The following is a 25,735-nucleotide window of genomic DNA, read 5'->3' as shown; positions in this document are numbered from 1 at the left end:
GCCAATTGTAAAGACAGACGGGCCACATAAGATTTCACTCAATTTGGCCCTTAATGGGCTTGATGTGGAGATGCCGGTGTTGGGCACAGTAAGAAGTCTTACAACACCAGGTTAAAGTCCAACAGGTTTGTTTCGAATCACTAGCTTTCGGAGCACAGCTCCACTCACCTGAGGAAGGAGCCACGCTCCGAAAGCTAGTGATTCAAAACAAACCTGTTGGACTTTAACCTGGTGTTGTCAGACTTCTTACTTAATGGGCTTGTCATCAGGTGGGTTTCTGACTCTTGCATGCGCCCGCTGACTGAAATATTGCACAAGTTCACGCTAACGGTGGGACGCGCGCCCAACATTTTTTCACACGTGATTTCAAATGTTTCTGGGTCAAGCCTGCACCCGCCTGAGCTACTCAAAATTCTGGCCCTAGAGTTTTATCAAATTATTGTTTTAGATCAGAGAGTATAGATAATAAAATTTCCCACAGGAAATTAATGGCTGGGTATAGTTCATGAACGCACATGTGAGAATGTATCCAAACTTTGGGAGGGGATACTTCAATGGGATGATAACTTTGCTTGATGTTCTTTTTCAGACTCTACTGTCCTGAGGTCCTGCTCTGCTGGGCTGCTTTTGATCTGGGGATATGTACAGGTGGATGTTTTGGAGTTCTGAAGATTTGGTAAATTCAACTTGATAAGCGACATTGTAAAGATGCCATGAAGCCTGGTGCCTCCTACCCATGGAAGTGGAGAGTGAATAAGTCGTTGCTTAGTTCCCCAATGGATCCTGCAAAAAAAATGACAGGGCAATTTAGAAATCTTTCTCTTTTACAGGGAGCAGGAAAAAGCCAGTTAATCTCACAACTTCACCCGCTTACCTTCCAATTTACATCATAAACATCCTGACGGAATCCGAAAGGTATCCAAACCCACAAATGTCCACCCAACATACCAGACACAGGGGAAGAAACAGGGACAACAACCTTCTCACTCTCCTCAGATCACTCAGTGAGACAACACTGTGTAAATGATGTGGCTAATGCAACAGCATCACATTGAAATGAATGGGGTGGGAGTGTAGTGTGTGATTATGTGAGGTTAATATTGAGACACGTAGAAAGGGAGCTTTACCTGCCCAGGGTAAAGAATCCCATGATACGTTTCAAACAAGAGCAGAGGATTTCTCTTTACTCATATTCATCCCTTAATCAACATCAGTAATGAGATGTTCTTGTGCTAATGAAATGCAACAGCATCTCTGATACGTCTGCCTCTTTCTTCAACTGAGGATTCTCACCCCATTGTGGCTCATGGGGCCCTCAGCCCTGTCCAACCCATTTCCCACACTCCTATCCTCACTCCTTCCCCTCTCTTCCAGGACCATGATAGGGTTTCCCTTGTCCTCAATTCCCACCCCACCCACCTCCACATCAAGAAGGCCATCTTCCACCATTTCTGACACCTCCGACATGATGCTATTTCCAAGAAACATCTTCCCCTCCACTCTCCTATCAGATTACAAAGAAACGGTGAAAGAGTCATATTTGACTCAAACCCTGAACTCTGTTTCTCGTTCATAGATGCTCAGATCGGTTGAGCATTTCCAGCACTTTCTGTTTCCATTTCAGAGGTATTGCTGGATCTAGTGCTTGGAAATGAGGTGGACCAAATGGACCGAGTGTTTGTGGGGGGAGCACTTGGGTAAGAATTATTACTGTAATTCTAGGACAGGATACTCCGGCCATCTCAGCCACATGTTCCTTGGCAGCGGGAGGCAGCGTGCCATTTGCTGCTAGCGGGTTTCTCTATTCCCGCCGCTATTGAAGCCACTCGGAGCCACGGAGAAACCCACGGGTGAGGGTGCGCTTCCGGCGGGACCAGAGAATTCTATCACTATCACTGGGGAATTCAGCCTTAATGTCTAAATTGGAAAAGGGCTATCTTCAATGGCCTCAGAAGGGGTCTAGCCAGGGCAAAAGGAAGCCAAAGACTGTCAGGAAAATATGCAACAGAACAATGGGAGCTCAATCTAGTTGCAGTGCAACAACAGCACAGCGGGTAGCACTGTTGCTTCACAGCTCCAGGGTCGCAGGTTTGATTCCTGGCTTGGGTCACTGTCTGTGTGGAGTTTGCACGTTCTCCCAGTATCTGCCTGGGTTTCCTCCAGGTGAATCATAGAATTTACAGTGCAGGAGGCTATTCGGCCCATCAAGTCTGCACTGGCCCTTGGAGGGACACCCCACTTAAGTCCCCCCCACCCTATCCTGTAACCCAGGAACCCCACCCAACCTTTTTAGACACTAAGGGCAATTTATCATGGCCAATCTACCTAACTTGCACATATTTGGACTGTGGGAGGAAACCGGAGCACCCAGAGGAAACCCACGCAGACACGGGGAGATCGTGCAGACTCCGCACAGACAGTGACCCAAGCTGGAATCGAACCTCGGACCCTGGCGCTGTGAAGCCACAATGCTAGGCACTGTGCTACCGTGTTGCCCACGTCATTAGGGCAAATGTAATTGCTTTTAAGAGAGAATGAATCATCTTTGTCAAAAAATCGGCTTAATCAGAGAGAGAAAGAGGGAGCGAGAAGAATTCAGCAAGCAACTGTGAAATGCGTAGCTTCTGCAGTTAAGGTGGACTGGAAGCTGTTGAAGATAAGATGGGCTGGGAAATGGTGGCTTGATAAAGAATCCACTAGAGTTGAAGTCTTAAAGTTGCAAAGAGATTTATATGTAAGAATTAAGTTAGCAAAACTAAAATTTTGGACGCTTAACAGCCTCCCCGAACAGGTGCCGGAATGTGGCGACTAGGGGCTTTTCACAGTAACTTCATTGAAGCCTACTCGTGACAATAAGCGATTTTCATTTTTCATGAGCCAAGAGACCAGGTTCAAGGAAACAAGTAGAGCCCAGAGGTCCCAGTGTTCATAAGAAATTACATGGGCTGAACTTGTGTATCGTGCCATGCCTTGACTAGTGTAATGTTAAGCATCAGACTTTAAACCCTGTTTTGTTGGTAATCTAAATTACTTGTTGTCAATATGGTTATTCTTCGACAAGAATTTCCTTACTCTGGGGTTTTGTGCAAGGTACTAATCCCTGCAAAAACAAAGGCGATAAGGAACATGATAAAACTAAAATAAAAGGGTGTACGATGGAAGTCAGGTGAATAAATCAAGAGAGAGGGAGGTTGAAGAAGAGAAGTGAAGAGTAAAATAAGGCTGAATGTGAGAATAGAATGGCAGTTAACATAACATTTTTGGAGAGGGGGGGAAGTTGAAGGAGGGGACAGGATGCGGACAAGTGCATAATGGCTGAAGACTGACATCATTGTTGAACCAGAGGGGCAAAGCAGAACAGTCAAAAGCATTAACATTCTCAACTTGAACCCAAGTTTCACTAGGAAGGAAGGGATTTTTGGAGGGAAATGTGCAAAATAATGGAAATAGCTCCATACCATGTAGTAGGTTCGTATTGTTTCTTCGTTGTAAGCATGGTCGGTTACTCCTTGTTGCGGTTATCTGCAAGAATAAAATCCAACTTAGTTTCAGATGATCTTAATTGGTCTATACATCCATCTCCTTCAACAACTCTAATCACAGATTCTATCCACCTATTTAACCGGCTGTCACAATCCATGTACATTCTCCTCTATCATGCACTCTGCTTATACCCACCTACCATTCAAATGGTCATTGGATAGGCATATGGACGATAAGGGAATAGTGTAGAGGGACTTTAGAAGGGTTTCACAGGACGGTGCAACATCGTGGGCCGAAGGGCCTGTACTGCGCTGTAATGGTCTATGTTCTATGTTCTACCCTCCATTATTTCCTATTGTAAACATTTTTGTAAATCATTTCTGATACTTGTTGGAAACTGAAACAAAACTCAAGAATAGTCAACCTCCTGACACTCTGTACCAATCACACAAAATTGTTTCCCCAGCTCTTTGTAGAAGAAATTGGTTGAGTGATATTCCTAAACTTCAGGAGTTAAATAGAACACAGTGAAGCTGGCAGGGGAGCTGATGTTTTGCAGCTGTAGCATATGGGAATTGTTGGACACCCCCTCTTCATTTTGATCACTTCAACCAGATCTCCCCTTGGCCGTCTTCAATAGACATTGGTCCAATTTCCCTAGCCTCTCTGTGGTGATTGTCCCTTTCTGGGCAACACAGCAGAGTAAGGGTCACATGTTCTGCGCAACCAATCAGGATTCAGAGTGTGGAATCACCCCATGACGAGAAAGGCTCTTAGGTAAAGAGACAGTTTGGGAGCAAAATGAGGCTGCTGTACAATTCCTATTAATAAATAGCTTTTGTGTTCATTAGTTACAGAAAGGAGGGGGTCTCAGTGAAGGACGAGGAAGAGATTGGGGGTATTGAGAGATGTAGGGCAGCGGTTTTAAGACCAATAGTTGAAATCCAATAATCCCCATTGCTCATCCATTCAGAAGTCTTTCCTCAGTCAGATATCCATTCTGAGGAGCAACCAGATTACATGCACTCTGAGTTCTTAATGCTGCTCGAGACTTACATATGTTTTCCCTCCCTCAGGTGGAACATCCTCCAGGCCGCAGAAGGACACCTAGCACCCTCCCTTAACATCAGAGGATGACCTGCAGCCAGATGAACCCCCATCACATCCTCCCTCTGTGCCACACACCAGCACAGATACAAACACGTTGGTGGTCCAGTGCATATTGAGGGAGGCATGTCACATTTGCTTGAGGTGGAGGCAGAGAGTCCCCTGGGTGTCGGCAATTAAAGGACTGCTGGAGGCTAGGCCAGTGCTGAGCCTGGGACAGATGATGAGCCTCTGGAGACGTTTATCAGATGGCAAATGCTGGATGTTGTAGCCATGCTGGCCACGCAAAATGGACACTGAGCCAAACTAAAATGGAAGGCTGCTGAGAAACAGACAGTTCAGCCAGAACAGCAGTCTGCAAAGAGCAGTTTGCATTCTGCAGCAGCAGAAACCAGTTTGGGCTCAGGTGAAAAGACCTTAGCTAGGTGCAAATGGCAAAACGCTTTGCATGCTAATGAGGCCATCAGACTTGAACACCCACACAATAGATACATTTGGTTCTGAATGGACACATTCCAATCAAGACCCAGACATCGAGGCACCAGAAACCTCCAAACAAAAGGACATAAGAAACGCCCCCTCCATCACGGAGACCCCCTCGCATTGGGGAATTAATCCAGTATCGATAAGAAATTGATCCAATAGGTAGAGCCCGCCCGAGAAGAGGGAAGGACAACGGAACCCCTATAAAAGATAGGGACCTCGTGTTGTCCGGTCTGTTAAACCTGTGCTCCGGCCCCGACTGACACCTGGTATCCTGACTCCAGCCGTTGAGCACCAGCCGCCGAAACCGTAAGTTCAACGCTCGCTACGCGATCCAAGCCCGCTAGACTCCCAAGTGCCAGAACGCTTGCTGAAGGCTGCAGACAAAACCAGGACGAAGGCCTCGTTCTCTGACCTTGCCTGTTCCTGTTAGATAAGTATTCTGTTTGCTTATGTTTAGTTGTAGCTTAGTCTCTTAGTGTGTGCATGAGTATTTATTATTAACTGTATAATAAATATTGATCGTTTGAACTTGACTAATCGGTGTATCGTCTTTATTACTTTGAACTTGACCTTGGAATACTTGTGACGTTGCCTATACGGCAACTGGCGACTCCAGAGCTAAATAATTACATAGAACAGAGCCTAGCAGTGTTAAGCACACGTCGAACTCGGAGGCGTGTTAATACACTCCAATAAACGCGTTTTACGCCCATAGTAAAACGTGCAACATTTAGTGGCGACATCCGCCGGGACCCTGTTGTAAGTGGAAACACCACAGTGTCCAGGACCCTGAAATTTGAATTAGAACTCCAAATTGCAGAGAAAGAAAGAGATCACAAGTATTCAAGGTGTTCAAAATAATAAGCGAAATTCGGAAGTGTGTTTAGTGCATGCGTACTAACAGGGCTGTAAGGTAAAACTGAAAGCTTTTTGTTGCGACAAACTTTCGGTAGTTTTGTGATCGGAAAATAGCGTAAGCCGTACCCTTTTCACGAAACACCACCCCAACAACCCCCTGTTCCAAATTATAAAAAGAGAGTCAGAGGAAATGGCCATGCAGGCAATGGAACGTCTGATGGATCCAGCAAAGTTTGTGGTCGCAGCGACCAGCAGCAGTAGCAGAGTAGGCCAGTGTCCCACGTGGGAGCTGGAACTCCGCAAATATCTGCAGGGAAAGGGATGGCCCCTTTGGAAAGAGTTTTGTGCAAATGAGGAGACAGGTCCCGGAAGTATAGGTCATACTTGGTGGGAGAACCTCTCTCAGATACACAAAAAGAGTTTAAGTAAAGCACGCAAGCCGATGGCGATTGTGTCCTGCTTGGCACAGTTGCGAGGCGCAGAGGAGGTTATCAGGACGCTCCGGGCAGATTTAGAGGAAAGGAACCGAATGAGTAAGGTCGATGTCAGGGACATCGAGAAAGAAAACCTGGATCTTAAAGGGAAGTTGGCAGAGAAGGGTAGAGAGGTGGATGATGCCAAGAGGGCTCACCAGTCTTGTCTAGCTCATCTGAGCAGTTCCCAGACCCAGTATGAGAAAGCCTATCAGGACGTGCAACGTGCCGTTCTGATAAGACAGGAATCGGAAAAGCAGGTGGAGGCATTGCAGAGGCAATGTTCCGATCTCAAAGCAGCTTTGAGAGCACTCCATGCTGCAACGACCGAACAAAGACAAAGCACAGTTGACCACGCGAAATGCAGGAAACAGATTGCGGAACTGCAATCTCTGCTTTCGGTGCAGAATGGCTTCCAAAGCACCTTTGGAGCTCAGTTAGATGGGGAAAATGCCCCAGATTGGCAGGAATTAAGCGAGACAGCGCAGCGTTATGTTCAGGGAACATGTGCGCCAGCAGCTCAGCAGAAACGACAGGCACCCCAACCCCCCACAGCTCAGATCATAACCGCACCCATGAATCCCGTAACCACACAGAGGAAGGCCGAATCAGAAGGCGCCCCAGACATAACTTACACCACCCCTTTAACAGTAACCCAGCTAAGGGACGCTTGTGAAAAGATCACTCCGTTCCTCCCCACCGCAGACCCCCACCAGTTCTTTGCTAAAGTAAAACAGCAGGCTACCATGTACGGCCTGGATGAGAGAGAGCAGGTTAAGCTCACCGTGCTGAGCTTAGACCAGAGTGTAGTGGCAGCCCTCCCCGACCCACAGAACGTGGCAGGAGGCAGCCTAGAGGAGATGCACACTGCCATTTTAGATGCCATCGGGTACAATAGAGGTGACCCCGTAGAAGGATTGAATAAGTGCAGGCAGAAGAGATCCGAACACCCCACAGCATTCGCAGGAAGGCTGTGGATTCATTTCAGCGCAGTTTTCGGACAGCTAGATAGAGCGCATTTAACCCGCGAAAACATGGTTAAGTGGACGCGCACAATTATCTCACACGCAACAGAAGCAGGACAGAGCGCTTGCAATAATTACGACCCCTCAGAAGAGGCCCATAACGAAAAATGGGTCCTCAAAAGATTGTCCCGCGCTTGGGAGCAATCGCTTCAGGCAAAAGCAAAGGTTAGATCCCCAGAAGAGGCTCAGGCTGCTGCAGATATCCAAGCAGTCAGAGAGCACCAGAAGCCCGCATGGGTAAATGAAGGCAAGAGCAGCCCTCAACAGAAAGGACAGGAATGCTATAACTGTGGACAGTTAGGGCATTGGGCAAAAGAGTGTAATGCACCCCAGCGATCTCAGAGAGGCCAGCAGACAGGCACTCTGAACCGCAACAAGGCAAAACCCATCCACAATGTAGTAGTACAGTCAGGACCCACCAATGTGGACGAGACGAACTGACGGTGTTCGGGCTCCCCCACTTGGGGCTGTGACACACTATGGGACTCATCAGGGAGGCCCGTAGTCACGGCAAAAGTCAAAGGGAAGCCCATAGAGTTACTGTGGGACACAGGAGGATCCCGCACCACCATTAACTCCGCAACCACGGCACACGCAGACACGTGGCCGACCACCTCCACCATCACACTTAGCGGGTTCACCGGACACTCGCAGCAGGGACATATCACAGCACCCGTAGCGATCCAGCTAGGGAACATTTCCACAAGACACCCCGTAGTTTTAGTAAATCTTCCCCGGACAGCAGAGCACATCCTGGGGATAGATTTTATGAACACACACAGCTTGTCGTTCGACCCAGTGAACCAGTGTGTCTGGCGAATGGCGAGATCAGACAGAGCACCAGCCACCCTCACAGTAGGAGACTACGCTAATCGGATTAGCGCAGTGGGAGAGTACTCATTCGACCTGACTACACTCCACACCGACAGACAAATTAAGGCCCTACTAAACAAACACAGGACAGCATTTGCAAGTCACCGTCATGACTGTGGCAGAATGACTGGACAAGTTCATGTTACCGGACAGGACCCCCGACCGCAAAAGCAGTATAGATTTCCCCTCGAGGCAGAGGTGGAAATAGAAAAAGTTATAGGCAGCTTGTTGGACCAAGGTGTACTGAGAACGGTAGCCTCCACCAACAATGCCCCTATTTGGCCAGTGAGGAAGCCCGATGGATCATGGCGTCTGACCATCGATTATCGGGAACTCAATAAAGTAACCCCCGCAGTAGCCCCAACGGTAGCTACTAGTCCCGAGACCATGCTCAAGCAGGGTCTCAACGCCAAGTACTTCACGGTATTGGACATCAGTAATGGATTCTGGTCAATACCATTGGCAAAAGCGTGCCAATACAAATTCGCATTCACCTTTAAAACACAGCAGTACACGTGGACATGCCTCCCACAAGGATTCCACAATTCACCCTCCATTTTCCACCGACAGCTGGCAAGTGGATTAGAAAAATTTTCCCGACCCGAATGTCTGGTACAGTATGTAGACGACCTACTACTGCAGACAGACACAAAGGCAGAGCACATTTCGCTTCTGGCCGAACTCCTGGAACTCTTAACTGAAATTGGCTGTAAAGTTAACCCGAAAAAGGCCCAAATATTGGAAAGTAAAGTGATGTATTTGGGATCAGTCATCACGCACGGCAAACGCGAGATCGAATTCAAAAGAATTGATTCGATTGTCAAATTGCCCCTTCCCCAGAATGTTTCAGCCCTCCGGTCGTTTTTAGGACTGGTTGGCTATTGTCGGAACCACATAGACGGATTCGCGACAAAAGCCGCCCCACTTTCAGACCTCCTTAAGAAAGGAGCCCCCTGGGAATGGCTTCCGCAGCATACAGGCGCTGTGGAAGAGTTGAAACGAGCCCTTAGTGCAGCACCCGCGCTGCTAGTCCCCGACCAACTTTCACCGTACGCAATCGAGGTAGCGAGCACCGATCTGACCCTCTCGGCCGTGTTGCTTCAGGAACGGCACGAGCAGCTAAGACCAGTGGCTTATGCCTCCCGACTGTTAGACCCGGTAGAACAAGGATTTTCAGCCTGTGAGAGGCACCTCCTTGCTGTCTTCTGGGCAGTGCAGTATTTCTCATACATCACCGGACTAAACCCCATCACCATTCTAACCGAACACACACCCACACAGCTACTACTAGACGGTCGACTGAAGGACGGTTCAGTTAGCCAGATTAGGGCAGCTAGGTGGACCCTACTTTTACAAGGACGGGACATTACAGTGAAACGGACACGCACCCACACATACTTAGCAGACAACCTCCAATACCCCGGACAGCCCCATGACTGTGAAATTGTAGCTCCCCTGCATAACACAGGACCCTTTTTAGCCAAAACACCCCCCAGGAAGATAGGGAACCCGAAACAAAGCCCCCAGCCCACAGACACGTGTGGACCCTTGAGGATTTATGTAGACGGTTCCTCCACAGTTTTAAATGGTGAGCGTATCACAGGATGCGGCATCTATGTAGAGGACGCGCAGGGGCGCGCTCTCGAAGAGATAGCTCTTAAGTTACCAGGTCACTTAGGCGCGCAGGCAGCAGAGCTAGCAGCCATAGCGTACATAGTGGACCACCCCGATTCTTTCCCCAGCCCAGCAGACATATATTCGGACAGCTTATATGTCTGTAACAGTTTAACCGATTTTCTGCCCCTGTGGAGGACACGAGGTTTTGTCTCCGCAGACGGAAAACCCCTTCCATCAGCCCCCTTACTCCAGCATATCCTAGAGAGAGCGAAGGACAGGACCTTCGGCATTATAAAAGTTCGAAGCCACCATAGGTCATCACCCCCTGGGAATGTAAAAGCCGACGCATTGGCTAAGGCAGGTTCCAGGAGAGGACACTTATGGACCCCCCCAGCTAGCGCACCAGCTAGCGCCCCTGTGAGCGCAGTCCAAGTCTCACAGACTGATATTAAAGACCTCGTGGCAGCACAAAAACAGGACGGAGACCTCAGGGAGGTTTTCAAGGGAAACTTTGTGCCTGCTTACGAGCACTTTAAACACGCACTGACCACACATGAGGGTGTGATCATTAAGGACCAACTTTACGTGGTCCCACAGCAGGACAGGAATCAGATGATTGCCTTGTTCCATGACGGACACGGGCATCAGGGAATTGATGCAACAACGAGGCACCTCAGGCAACTCTGTTGGTGGCCTAATCTCAGGAATGATGTAACGCACTACATAGAGAATTGCCTGATTTGTGCTCAGAATAACCCGGAGCGGTATTCTAAGAAGGCACAACTTCGGCATACTCGCCCAGTTAACGGCCCTTGGACAAACCTCCAGATCGACTTTATAGGTCCATTGCCCCCTTGTCGGAATGGCTATAAATACGTTCTGGTGGTGATAGATACCTTTACCAAATGGGTAGAGGCATTTCCCTCGCGAACAAACACAGCTAAGACAGCTGCAAAGATCCTGACCCACCACATCTTCACGAGATGGGGTTTACCCCGAAGTATCGATTCGGACCAGGGATCTCACTTTACAGGACGGGTCATGAGGAACGTCCTGACAATATTCGGAATCAAACAGAACTTCCATATTGCGTATCATCCACAGTCCAGCGGGATTGTGGAGCGCATGAATCGGACCCTAAAAACTACCCTTAGGAAAATGGTCCAAGAGAATAATTCCACATGGGATTCAGTGCTCCCATTTGCACTTATGTACATAAGGAACACTGTCTCCACATCGACAGGATACACACCACATACACTCATGACCGGACGCCCTATGAAAGGTACAGAATTCCTTTTAGGACTGGACATGACAAGCCCCGAAGTGACGGCCCTCACACATGAAAAGGCAGTTAAAGATCTAGTTGAGACTGTGAGGTCTGCACAGCTCGCAGCCGCAGTCCAGCTGGGGAAACGCCGACAGCAACGGACTGCCTGTTTCAATAAGACCGTACACACCACAGAATTCCAGGTTGGGCAACAGGTAATGTTATCTGTTTATAACCCCAGCAGTTTTTTGGCTCCAAAATATTCCGGCCCCTACTCAATTTCGGACAAAATTAGCCCCTCCGTTTACAGGATAAAGTATCCTAATGGGAAGACCGCGTGGTTCCATATAAACCAGTTAAAGGCTTATGGAACACAGGCCAACCATGCTCACCATGTCCTGCTGGATGCGGCAGAACACTTCACCCCGCCCACCAGAGACACTTTTCCACCATCCCCCTCACAGACCAGTTCATCAACGGACTCGCCCACGACTCCGCCCACAGACCACTACAGACCACGCCCCGACACGCCCACAAGCTGCCACAGCAGAGACAGTAGGACAGACACTGACTCTGAAGACAGCGACAGCACACAGCCATACAGCCCACACTGCACCAACTACGACCCCGACTCCAGTGACCCCATGGAAGTCACTTACCTCAAAAACCCCGAACCACCACCCGACCCCGACTACCCCGACAACACACTCGACGCTACACAATGGCACAGGGACAATTCCTACAGACTTGTCCGCAATGACGAGAGTGACCCCCGGTCACACAACTCCAAAATAGCATGCCTGATCCACACAAGGGTGTGGGATCCGGGAGAGCAGGACGACACGGTGTCTGACTCCCGACACGGCAACCCCTTTGTGACCCTGTTCACAGAGGCAGAATCAAAGTGAGGTGTCCAGATGATGTAAGATAGGAATCGTTTGAGGGAAACGATGTCCTTTCTGATGGAACCTGCACGTATGTTTGTCTTCGTTTTATGTTTGTTTGTTTTCAGGAATGTAAATTGTTCAGCTGGAGGATGGACATCTTCTTTTCAGCTGAAAAGATTGTGACCACCTCACATACACGTTAGTTTGTCCGCAGATACTTTTGAGAACTTCGGTTTGATTGGAGATCTTTTCCAAAGTTGTAACACTTGTGACAGCCTGGTGAGCAGCTCACCGTATCGTCTAAAATATCTGAAGACCAGCTCATGTCCTCAGTTGGAGCATCTTGGCTCCCTTGGTTTTTTTTTAGGTGCCCCTCTATTCGGCGAAATAGAGGCTGCAAGTCATGGTCAACACATTCGTACCCGTTTTCTCCAGGTTACTCAGGCAGTGGACAAACGGCACTGAGGACCCGCCCTGTCTGAGAACCAACCCTTGGTCAGCCAAGCTCGGGTATGGCACAGCACGCCCTACCCGGGGATCCCATCCAACTCATACCCGTAGCGGCCCATACGCAACTCATTCGGATGTTTATTTCCAAGTTTGTTTTCATTTTAGGTTAGGTAGCCCTTCGGCCACCATCCCACATGCTATTTACATCCGGGAACATTCGGATGGTAAATCAGCAAAGCCTGCGAGACGGCTCGCAGAAGGAAGGATTGTTAGGTGTATGCTGGTCTTTAAATTCGCTTTTTGAAAAAAAAATGAGGGGAGTCACAGGGTGTGACTTAGCCAGTCATTTTAAAGGGTCAATTAGGTTTTGAAAGACAGATGCACTAACAAGTAAAGGTCTTAAACTGTGTATTGACAGATACTGTGCTTGATCCCAAAGGTTTCAAAGGACGAGACAGAGGTCGAAGCCAGGATTGTCAATACCGGAGGAAGAAGGAAGAGAAAGAAGAAGAACAGCAAAATGATGGAAGCCCACTTATTACTATTTAATGTCATATGTATATGTGTGGAAACAAGACACGTTTCCCCCACAACCCCCACCGTAAATGTTAGTACAGCAAACCCCCAGTGCTCAGCTCTGATCAGCGAGGTTCAGACCTGGTGTACTAAATTCATGACGTGGTACTCCATGTCCTACATAATCGAATCACTGTTGGTGATCGCGATCCTCATCATCCTAGTGCAGACCCTCAGGTTGAGGAAATGGAAGAGGAGAGCCTCTCGTTCCAGCACCTCACCCATCTATAGAGTGCAATCCCCCATCTTCGGATTCCACCAAACCCCTCAACCCCTCACTGATTACAACACTCTGTAAATAAAATTCAGCCATGTATTATATTGTTCCATACTCGACTGCCGAGTTGGGAAGTGTGATGTTGTGGTGTGAATGGTTAAGATTTTAGAGTGATTAAATGTTTAAGTTAAGGTTAAGGTTAATAGTGATAGGTAGAGGTTCCCAATTGTAGTAATGCATGTCCCTTTGACATAGGGCCAAGTAGAAATGTTAGTTAAAAATTTTTTTTCTCTTCTTCCCATAGTTTAGAACAGAGTAGAACAGGAACTGGCAAGAGGTCAGAACACAAGGAGGCAAAGTACATAGGTGATCCTTCACAATAGTATGATTGTGAGGATCACAAGGAGGGAATGTAGCCATGCTGGCCACGCAAAATGGACACTGAGCCAAACTAAAATGGAAGGCTGCTGAGAAACAGACAGTTCAGCCAGAACAGCAGTCTGCAAAGAGCAGTTTGCATTCTGCAGCAGCAGAAACCAGTTTGGGCTCAGGTGAAAAGACCTTAGCTAGGTGCAAATGGCAAAACGCTTTGCATGCTAATGAGGCCATCAGACTTGAACACCCACACAATAGATACATTTGGTTCTGAATGGACACATTCCAATCAAGACCCAGACATCGAGGCACCAGAAACCTCCAAACAAAAGGACATAAGAAACGCCCCCTCCATCACGGAGACCCCCTCGCATTGGGGAATTAATCCAGTATCGATAAGAAATTGATCCAATAGGTAGAGCCCGCCCGAGAAGAGGGAAGGACAACGGAACCCCTATAAAAGATAGGGACCTCGTGTTGTCCGGTCTGTTAAACCTGTGCTCCGGCCCCGACTGACACCTGGTATCCTGACTCCAGCCGTTGAGCACCAGCCGCCGAAACCGTAAGTTCAACGCTCGCTACGCGATCCAAGCCCGCTAGACTCCCAAGTGCCAGAACGCTTGCTGAAGGCTGCAGACAAAACCAGGACGAAGGCCTCGTTCTCTGACCTTGCCTGTTCCTGTTAGATAAGTATTCTGTTTGCTTATGTTTAGTTGTAGCTTAGTCTCTTAGTGTGTGCATGAGTATTTATTATTAACTGTATAATAAATATTGATCGTTTGAACTTGACTAATCGGTGTATCGTCTTTATTACTTTGAACTTGACCTTGGAATACTTGTGACGTTGCCTATACGGCAACTGGCGACTCCAGAGCTAAATAATTACATAGAACAGAGCCTAGCAATGTTAAGCACACGTCGAACTCGGAGGCGTGTTAATACACTCCAATAAACGCGTTTTACGCCCATAGTAAAACGTGCAACAATGTCCAGTGGGATTCACAGGAAGAACTGGCAGAGATCCCTGAATTCTGCGTGCCATGTTCACTGTATTGGAGGAGCCCATGAGGAGTGTGAGAACTGTGTTAGCCCAGAACTCTGAATGCACAACTTCCTCCGCAGAGAGAGCGGCAACTCTCATGGAGAGGCAGCTCCACGAACAAAACTTTAGAATGCAAATACAGCAAGTAATCCAGAAGGTTAATGGAATGCTATCCTTTATTACGAGAGGAACTGTAAGGAACTGTAATCTTCAGTTATATTGGTGTGAATACATCTTGAATACTGTGTACAGTTCCGGTCTCCTTACTAAAGGAAGGATGTAAATGTGTTGGAGACAGTTCAAACGAGGTTTACTAGATTGATACCTGGAATGAGCGGGTTGTTTTATGAGGGAAGATTGGACAGAATGGGCTTGCTTCCACTGGAGTTTAGAAGAGTGAGGGGTGATTTGGTTGAAGTTTATAAGATCTTGAATGACCTTGATAGGGTGGATGTGGAAAGGATGTTTCTTCCTGAGGGTCCAGAACTAGGCAGCATAGTTTTAAAATTAGGGATTGTCCTGTTAAGACAGAGGTAATGAGAATGTTTTTCTCTCAGAGTGTTGTGTGACCCTCTGAAGGTTGTGCTGCCTCGGAAGGTGGTGAAGGCGGGTCATTCAATATTTTTAAGGTGGAGGTAGTTAGATTCTTGTTAGGCAAGGAAATCAAAGGTTACCAGAGATAGATGGGAATGTGGAACTTGAAACACAAACAGATCAGCCATGACCTTATTGAATGGTGCAGTACGCTCGAAGGGCCGAATGGTCTACTTCTTCTCTTACTTCCTTTCTTCACAACTCAATCAGGGGTTGCATTCAAACCTGTGAGCCCACACTCTGGCAGTGACCTCAGCAAGTCACTGCTAATGTGAGAGGCGATTGAAGCACCCAATAACTCTGCTAGCCACCCATCCATTTCTGGTGAGCAGGGAGGACCAAGCAAACCTCATGTTCATAGAATCCCCACAGTGCAGAAGGAAGCCATTCGGCCCACTGAGTCTGCACCGATCCTCTGAAAGAATACCTAACATATGCTCACATTCTCACAAATCCGTAACCTCATCTAACCTTTGGACACTAAGGGGCAATTTTAGGATGACCAATCTGCACAACCTGCACATCTTTGGACTGTGGGAGGAAACCGGAACACCCGGAAGAAATCCACATAGACATGGTGAGAATGGGCAATCACCACACAGACAGTCACCCAAGGCCGGAATTGAACCTGGGTCCTTGACGCTGTGAGACAACAGTGCTAACCACTGTGCTACTGTTCCGCCGTGTTAGCTCCATGCATCTGGGGGCTGGTCTCGGGGACTCCTGATGATGGCAGCAGTTCCTGCGCCCTTCCGCTAGTTATTGTGGTATCTGAGGAGACTGCAACCACTGAAGAGAGTCTAGTCATGACTCTGGACTCTCCCGTCCATTCGCGGCCCACACAGGCCCTGGCAACCAGAGGATGCCTGCCAAAGTCATCAAGGCTGACGGGGCATCAGAGTCAGCAGCCTGCCTCCAATACAGCTGGTGGACACTCTGTAGCGATTAGCACCGTAGCATGTTTGGCAGACTAAACGACCCTTCAAGGCTCAGGCGACTGTGTTTACTATCTGGTCAGAGCACCAGACACAAAACCAGCATCGCCCAAACATTCAGGAAAAACACGCAGCAAACTTTCAACAAAAAGTAAAAAACTGTTCCTTCTTACCTCGAATGGATTCATGGCGGTGATGGTGGTTTGCACGCAGTAAGTCAATGGAGCAATGATTCCGCCAGAAGCTTTGTTAACAGAAAGTACAGAGCTGGTGAAGAAGGAGTAGACTGGATTGCTGCGCAAGTTGGTCCTTTAATAGAGTGCGTGAGCAAGCGGCTGGAAATTCCAAAACCAAAAACATTCTACTTCCTTCCTCAAATGGCATTAGTCATTATTAGGAAGTTAATAATTTTGAATTCCAAAGGTGGTTGTGAAGCTAGTGAACCAAGGCACTTAAAAATACCCTCAAACAAGACTGTGAAATTCCAGAGAAGAAGCAGTAAAATCCAACAGGATATATTCATAATCAGAATGGCACTTGCTGATAAAACCATAGGGCTGGATTTAAAGAAATAATAATTTTATGGGACATGGGCGTCACTGGTTGAGCCGGCATTTATTATTCACCCCTAACTACCCTCCATTTCAGAGCTGTGGACGGGAGTCACATGTAGGCCAGACCAGGTGAGGGAAGCAGATTTCATTTCCTAAAGGGCATTCGTGAACCAGTTGGGCTTTTATGATAATCGGCAATGGTTTCATTGTCACCACGAGACTTTTCATTCCAGATTTTTATTGAGTTCTAATTTCACCATCTGCTGGAATTTGAACCCAGGTTCCTGAATCTTGCCCAGGGGGTCTGGATTTCAAGGCTTTCCCGAGTTTTTCGGTGGCTACGCCCTCCTCATTGCTGGAGGAAGTGCTGTCAGTGGGGGGGGGGGGGGGGGGGGGGGGGTGGAGAATAGGGTCATCTCAGCGATCTACAGTAGGATTATGGATTATGGTGGAGGACAAAGCTCTGTGGGAGGAATTAAGGCCAAGTGTGAGGCAGAGCTAGGCTTGGGGCTGGAAGAAGGATTATGGTGCAAAGTGCTGCAAAGCATCATTGCCTCGACCTCGTGTGCGAGGCTGTGGTTGATTCAACTAAAAGTGGTGTATAGGGCACACTTAACGAAGGCGAGGATGAGCCGGCTGTTTGAGGGGGTGTGGTGAATGTATTGCTACTGCAATTCACCACTGTATTGTACTGCATTATGTTGATGCCCCTGTGGGCTCCGCCCCCTTGGGGGTGGTATATAAACCTGCAGCCTGTAGGCGGCACTCAGTACAGAGCAGTCGCAGGCAGGCACAGATCTAGCTTATTAAAACCACTGTTCACTTCTCCTAATCATCTCGTGTGAATTGATGGTCGCATCAATTTAATAAGCTAAGATATCGCAATGGAAGCCACCCTCAAACCTGATCGACTGGAACTCGACCCACAGGCAGCTGAAGCCAAAGGAATCTTCTAACATTGGCTCCGCTGCTTTGAGGCCTACCTCGCCTCCTCCTCCTCGCCCGCCATCACCGAGGCACACAAGCTGAGTCTCCTCAACGCCTGGGTGAGCCACAGAATCTTTTTACTAATCGAGGACGTGACCACGTATGCAGACGCGGTCGCGATCCTGTAAAGGCATTTCGTGAGACCGGCGAACGAAGTGTTCGCATGGCATCTCCTCACAGCACGTCGTCAATGTCCCAGGGAATCGCTGGAGGAATATCTACGTTACTTGAGGGTACTCGCTCGGAACTATAACCACAAGGACGTCACGGCCTCGCAGCACATGGAACTCGCCATCCGGGACACCGATGTGGCTGGAGTCAGGCCCAACCATGTCAGACAGCGCCTGCTCAAAAAGGGCGCCCTCGACCTGTAAGAGACGGTAAACTATCCACCTCATTAGAGGTAGCCTTCCAGAGCCAAAGTGCTTTCCCCTCCGACCAAGCGATTTCCTCATGGGTGCCGAAGGCACGGCCATCACCTGACCCGAGGGTGTCCCAGGCCTGTGCCGCGTGGTTGCCCACCCAACCCGGGGGGCCGTCTTGCTATTTCTGCAGTCAGAACCAGCACCCCAGGCAGTGTTGCCCAGCTCGGAATGTGACCTGCAGCGACTGCGCCAAGAAAAGCCATTTTTCCAAAGTCTGCTTGGCCCGACGCAAAGTTCCAAATCGCAGGCCCGATTCACAGACTAACCCCCCCCCCACCCCCCCCCCCACCCCACCCCCCGCAGACCCCGCAGCATGGCTGCGTGCCTGCCGGTACCGCCCCCTTCTGACGCATCATCCGCCTCGTGCTATCCGTGGGGGTCGCCAACTTTAACTCATCCCGACACGTGCAACTCACGGGGGTCGCCACTTTGGCCGCCATCTTCAACCCAGCCCACCATGTGCGACTCATGGGGGCCGCCATCTTCAACGCCATCTTCAACGCCGTTCAACACGTGCGACCGACAGGGACAGTCTTCTTGGCCACCACCTTGGGATCACCTCGCTACCACCGACCACGCCAGCTACCCGCAGCTCGACGTGGTCACTCTCGACCAGTCACGACCCAAGCACCTCAAGAACTCCATGATGACCGTCCGGGTCAATGGGCACGAAGCGCCCTGTCTGTTTGACTCCGGGAGCACGGAGAGCTTCATCCATCCGGACACGGTAAGATGCTGCTCCCTCCAGATTTCCCCCGCATCCCAAACAATCTCCCTTGCTTCCGGATCACATTCAGTGCCGATCTGGGGATACTGTGTCGTGAATCTCGCGATACAGGGCGCCGAGTACGCCAATTTTAAATGCTATGTCCTCCCCCATCTCTGCGCCCCTCTCCTGTTAGGACTGGATTTCCAGTGCAACCTCAGAAGCCTGACCCTGAAGTTCGGTGGGCCCCTACCCCCTCTCACCGTATGTAGCCTCATGACCCTTAAGGTCGCCCCACCCTCGCTCTTCGCGAACCTCACCTCCGACTGTAAACCCGTCGCTACCAGGAGCAGGTGGTACAGTGCCCAGGGCAGGACTTTTATCAAGTCGGAGGTCCAGCGGCTCTTGAGGGAGGGGATCATCGAGGCCGGTAATAGCCCCTGGAGAGCCAAGGTTGTGGTCGTCAGGACCTGGGAAAAGAACCGGATGGTTGTAGATTACAGCCAGACCATAAATTGGTACACGCAACCCGATGCGTACTCCCTTCCCCGCATAGCGGATATGGTTAATCAGATTGCACACTACTGGGTTTTCTCCACGGTAGATCCGAAGGCCGCATACCACCAGCTTCCGATCCGCCCGGAAGACCGCCACTACACGGCCTTTGAGGCAGACGCTGCCTCTTCCACTTCCTCAGGGTCCCCTTCGGCGTCGCCAATGGGGTCTCAATCTCCCAAAGAACGATGGACCGAATGGTTGACCCGTACGGGCTGCGGGCCACGTTCCCGTACTTGTATAATGTCACCATCTGCGGCCATGATCAGCAGGACCACGATGCTAACCTTCAGAAGTTCCTCCAAACCGCCCAATCCCTGAATCTCACCTCTAATAAGGAGAAATGCGTTTTCTGCACAACCCGACGAGCCATCCTCGGCTATGTCGTGGAAAACGGAGTCCGAGGGCCTGACTCCGACCGCATGCACCCCCTCCTGCAACTCCCCCTTTCCCACTGCCCCAAGGCCCTGAAAAGATGCCTGGGGTTCTTCTCATATTATGCCCAGTGGATCCCCAACTATGCGGACAAAGCCCGCCCACTTATCAAAGCCACCATATTTCCCTTGACGACTGAGGCCCGCCTGGCCTTCAGCCGCATCAAGGCAGACATTACCAAGGCCGCGATGCACGCGGTGGATGAGTGCATCCCCTTCCAGGTGGAGAACGATGTGTCAGACGTCGCCCTGGTCGCTACCCTTAACCAGGCAGGCACGCCCGTGGCCTTCTTTTCCCGTACCCTCAACGCCTCAGAGATTCAACACTCTTCTGTCGGAAAGGAAGCTCAAGCCATTGTGGAAGCTGTGCGACATTGGAGGAACTACCTAGCCGGTAGGAGGTTCACCCTCGTCACTGACCAACGGTCGGTAGCGTTTATGTTCAACAACACATAGTGGGGCAAGATCAAGAATGATAAGATCTTGAGGTGGAGGATCGAACTCTCCACCTATAACTACGATATTGTGTATCGTCCAGGGAAGCTCAATGAGACCCCAGATGCCCTGTCCCGCGGCACATGTGCCAGCACGCAAGATGACCGACTTCGGGCTATCCACGATGATCTCTGCCACCCGGGGGTCATCTGGCCTCTCCACTTCATCAAGGCCCGCAACCTGCCCTACTCCACCGAGGAGGTCAGGGCCATGACCAGGGACTGCCAAGTCTGCGCGGAATGCAAGCCGCACTTCTATCGGCCAGACAAGGCACACCTGGTGAAGGCCTACCACCCCTTTGAGCGCCTCAGTGTCGATTTCAAAGGGCCCCTTCCCTCCACTGACCACAACTACTTTCTCAACGTCGTTGACGAGTACTCCCATTTCCCATTCGCCGTCCCATGTCCCGACATGACCGCGGCCACTGTCATTAAGGCCCTGCACAGCATCTTCAGCCTGTTCAGTTTCCCCACTGACGTCCACAGTGACCGGGGCTCCTCTTTTATGAGCGATGAGCTGTGTCAGTACCTGCTCGGTAAGGGCATTGCCTTGAGCAGGACTATCAGCTACAACCTCCCGGGGAAACGGACAGGTGGAGAGGGGGAACGCGACGGTCTGGAAGGCCGTCCTTCTGGCCCTACGGTCTAGATGTCTCCTGGTTTTCAGCTGGCAGGAGGTCCTCCCTGGACGCACTCCACTCCATTCGGTCGCTCCTCTGCACAGCCACGAACGAGATCCCTCACGACCGTCTATTTGTCTTCCCCAGGAAGTCCATCTCCGGGGTCTCGCTTCCGTCCTGGCTGAAAACACCGGGGCCTGTCCTCCTCACGTGAGGAGCCATGAGTCCTTCCCCTGGTTGAGAGGGTCCAGCTCCTTCATACCAACCCTCAGTTTGCCTACGTGGCGCACCGCAACGGACAACAGGATACAGTCGTCCTCCGGGGACTGGCACCCGCCGGTTCTCCAGCGACCATCACCAACGCGCCCCTCCCTTCACCGCCTATCACCATCAACAGAATCCCTCACGGCGGGCTACCAGCTCCCCCCCTGTGGATCCTGAACACCGCCCCCGCCCCTACACGGCCTACACCCCCTCTTCCCCCATCGCCGACATACCGCGATGAAGCTCCAGATAACATGCTCCCGGAGTCAACGAGTCCAACACCCGTGCCCACAGCGAAGCCGGAGCTGAGGCGATCACAGAGAACGATTAAGGCTCCGGACAGACTCGATATGTGAGCCCACTTCACCCTCGCTGGACGTCAATTTTTAACAGGGGGTGAATGTGGTGAACGTATTGCTACTGCAATTCACCACTGTATTGTACTGTCTTATGTTGATGTCCCTGTGGGCTCCACCTGTGGCTCCGCCCCCTCGGTGGTGGTATATAAACCTGCAGCCTGTAGGCGGCTCTCAGTACTGAGCAGTCGCAGGCAGGCACAGATCTAGCTGATTAAAACCACTGTTCACTTCTGCTAATTGTCTCGTGTGAATTGATGGTCGCATCAGACCTGCCAGAGTTGCTGACGGGAGTGGGGGCAAACGTTTTAGCCTTCACCTTGCTGATTACTCGTGGCTGGTCCTTTTGGGGTGGAGGTCAGTTTCTCCCCTCAGTGCCTTGGCATGGCTGGGGTCCTGTTGGAGTTTCTGTCCTTGGAAAAGGTGAGATGGGGTTCGTTGATTTTACATTTTAGAGACCTGGGGCGGGATTCTCCCATCCCGCGGCAGAGTGTCCACGCCGTCGTAAATGCCATCGTGTTTACGATGGCGTGAACGGGCCGCTCCCAGGACTAATTTTGGCCCCTACAGGGGGCCAGCACGGCGCTGGAGCGGCTGCCGATCCCAGTGCGAACGGTGCGCGCGGGATCCACGCATACGCAGTGGCGTTGGCACCAACGCGCACATGCGCAGTGGCCTCCTTCAACGCACCGCCCCGATGCAGCATGGCGCAGGACAACAGTTTCTACGCCTTCTTGATAAGCCTCTCTACAATCTTTTAGCTACGCCGCTGTATCTGGGGAAGATTACGCTATCTTCACCTCCCGCTTCCTCGAGCAATCTTGAATGCAAGCTATCTGGACCAGGTGAGTTATCCATTCTAAACGTAGTCAGTCTTTTGATTACATGCGCCTATCAATTTTCACCTCATCCATTACTTCTGCCATTTCCACTTCTTGCGTCCGCTTATTAAACACTCATTCAAATTCTAGCCTTTCCCTGCACCTCTCTTTGTCCCTAATAGGACCCGCTCTACCTCTTACTACCTGTTCCTTTTTACTTGAAGACTTTTGTGTTTCCTTTTATGTTAACTGCTATTCTATTCTTGAATTCTCTCTTCACTTCGCTTCTCAACTTATTGTATTTGGCAAAGCTCTCATTTGAAGAATTCACCTGACGTGTAGTGTACATCTTTTTTTATTTCATCATCTTCTCTGTCTTCCTGGTCATCCAAGGAGACCTGGCTTTGGTTCTCCTGCTTTTCCTTCTATTTGGAATAGACCTAGCCTGTACCTGAAATATTTCTTCCTGAAAGGTACTCCTTTTGTTCAAGTTTTTCCTGTCAGTCTCTGGTTCTATTCCACCCCGGCTACATCCTCTCTGATCCCATTAAAGTTAGGCCTCTTCCAATTTAGACCTTCTACTTTCGATTATTCCTTGTTTTCTCCATTGCTAATCTAAAATTTATGATACAATGATCACTCTTACCCAAGTTTACCCCTGCAGTCACTTGGTCCACATTCCCCGGCACCAGATCCAGAAATTTCTCCTTCCCAGTTGGACTGACAACATGAAGGTCAAGGAAATTCTCCTGAAAAGATTTCAAAAATTTCTCCCCCCCCTTACCCTTTACTCTAACATTATCCCAATCGATATTTGGGTAAATAAAGTCCCCAGTAACAGCACTCTTTTGTTCTTGCACATCTCGGTGATTTCCCTGCCGATTTGTTTCTCTAACTCTGTCTGTCTGTTTGTCTCTCTCTCTGTCCCTCGCTGTCTCTCTTGCTCTCTCCCTCGCTGTCTCTCTCTCTCTCTCTCTCTTGCTCTCTCACTATTTGGAGATCTGCTAAATATCCAAAGTAGTGTAATCACACCTTTCTTACTTCTCAACTCTAACCAATCACACCTTTCTTACTTCTCAACTCTAACCAATTGGATCCCGCCCTTGCCCCCCTCAAGCACTTTCCAACACTATACTGTCTTCCCTAATCAATGGCGTTAACATAGAACAGTGCAGAAGGAGGCCATTCGGCCCATCGAGTCTGCACCGACCCACTAAAACCCTCACTTCCACCCTATCCCAATAACCCCTCCTAACCTTTTTGGACACTAAGGGCAATTTAAAATGGCCAATCCACCTAACCTTCAAGTCTTTGGACTGTGGGAGGAAACCGGAGCACCCGGAGGAAACCCACGCAGACATGGGGAGAACTTGAGATTCCTCACACACAGTGACCCAGTGAGGAATCGAACCTGGGACCCTGGAGCTGTGAAGCCACAGCAATCCATTATGCTACCGTGCCGGCCACCTTTGTCTCAATTTATCTGTTACTGAAATACTCATTCATGCATTTGCTACTTCTGAACTTGATTATCCTGAGGCTCACCTGGCCAACTTCACACCTTCCACATTCTGTAAAATCAGCTTCCTGTAACCTTCTTATCCTGTTTTCAAATACCTCCATGCCCCTCCTCATGAACCATTGACAGCTATGTCCTCAGCTGCTTTGGTCTAAGCTCTGGAATTCCTTCCCTAAATCTCTCTGCCCCTCCACTGCAATCTGCTACTGTAACATTCTCTTCCTTTGGCACCAGGTCCGTGGGAACACTGCCACCTGCAGGTTCTTTTCCGCAGGCCATCCCAACTTGGAACTACATCGCCATTCCTTCACTGTTGCTGGGTCAAAATCCTGGAACTCCCTCCCTAACTGCACTGAAGATGTACCTACACCACATGCAATGCCGCGGTTCAAGTTAGAAATGGGCAATAAACGCCGGCCTAGCCAGTGACCCCCACATCCCGTGAGTGAAAAGAAAAGCTCCCAGGATTTCATAACGAACTTTGTCACACTTCCAGTTCCTATTTTCGTTGTTATTAATAGTAACCTCTGCGTCAGGAGTGTGATCATTCAAGCCACAAAACCTAAAAGGAAATATGTAAACCTAGGGTACCAGGAAAATGTCACTCAGTTACCCAGAATAGCTACTTTGTGCTGTTCAGTGCCTGAATTTTGTGCAGAGGAAGAGGCCCTCGAGGTTGTTCCATCATCAATGAGATCATTGTTGATCTGTGACTGAACTCCACATACATGTCTTTGCTCAATATTCATCAATAGCTTTGGTGAAGAAAAACCTAGCAATATCAGAATTAAATTGGACAATTGATCCAGCTGTTTCCGCAAAGCTAATTACCCAGCGCTTCCCGTTATAATCTAGATTGTATCAACTGTGGTGGTTGATGTGGAGTTAGGATGCTGCTGACCTGTCGAGGAGCCCAGCAACGTTCATGTTGGCTCCATTTGTATTAACCAGGCTGAAGGCGAAAAACGGAGAAGAAGGTGTTGATGAGAACTCGCCACGTCAGCAGGTCCATAATCACAATCAAGCCCCTTGATGACAACACTCGGAGAGGCAGTGTCCAGTGGCCAGGAGACTCTTCGATTCCCTTCACATGAGGGAGAGCTATCAATTTACTCTGCTCTTCTTGGTTCCCTGCCTCATCATCACTGATGTCCTGCCACAATAGCACCTGCGCATTGTTCAGTGCTGCCTCTTCCAAGGCTGTGAGTTGGTGCAAGTGCGGCACTCCTATGCACATCATATCTCGGGAATTGTGAGCTCTCCCCTCCTGCAGACGGAGGGGAGGATGATGTTTGAGTCAGCGACCCTCCCTGAACTCTCACCGTAAGACATTGATGTCAGCTGTAGCACTCAGTGGTGGCCCTTTCTCATTCTCATCCCATGTGAGGGAGTGGCTGAAGGCACAGTGATAGGTCTGTTCGGGAGTTATCATGGGCTCACAGTTGCTGCTGTGTGGAGTTACAGGCCTGTCACCTCACTGCCGTTGACCTCTCACCTTACAAGGTCATCAAACCTCTTGCGATACTAGATGTCAGCCTCCTGTTCACAGCTTGATTGCTTCACTGCCACCTCGAACCAGATCCTTTTGTTTCTTGGATTGTGGGGTTTCCTCTACCAGAGGCTGGGAAGATAACCTCCCACCCCCCAGTGACAGTCCCTGTCAGGCCTCAAAGGGGGGACCTGGAAATCATGGGGTCGCCCGTTATTGTTTGCCCCTGTCAGCCCTGGCCTA

The 25,735-nt window shown here is 49.6% G+C and overlaps 1 long non-coding RNA gene across 1 annotated transcript; it reads right to left on the bottom strand.

Moving 5' to 3' along the window:
- Nucleotides 1-208: 208 nt before the first annotated feature.
- Nucleotides 209-16,823, bottom strand: LOC119953717. The gene is made up of 3 exons (XR_005458083.1): nt 16,442-16,823; nt 3,459-3,522; nt 209-783 (listed from the first exon to the last, which is right to left on the bottom strand). It is a non-coding gene; the product is annotated as an uncharacterized LOC119953717 (long non-coding RNA).
- Between the last annotated feature and the right edge of the window lie 8,912 nt (nt 16,824-25,735).

Source organism: Scyliorhinus canicula, chromosome 18, assembly GCF_902713615.1.
Source record: "Scyliorhinus canicula chromosome 18, sScyCan1.1, whole genome shotgun sequence".
NCBI classification, from domain to species: Eukaryota; Metazoa; Chordata; class Chondrichthyes; order Carcharhiniformes; family Scyliorhinidae; genus Scyliorhinus; species Scyliorhinus canicula.
The sequence above is the reverse complement of the archived record's forward strand: the minus strand, read 5'-3'. Positions and strand labels throughout refer to the sequence as shown.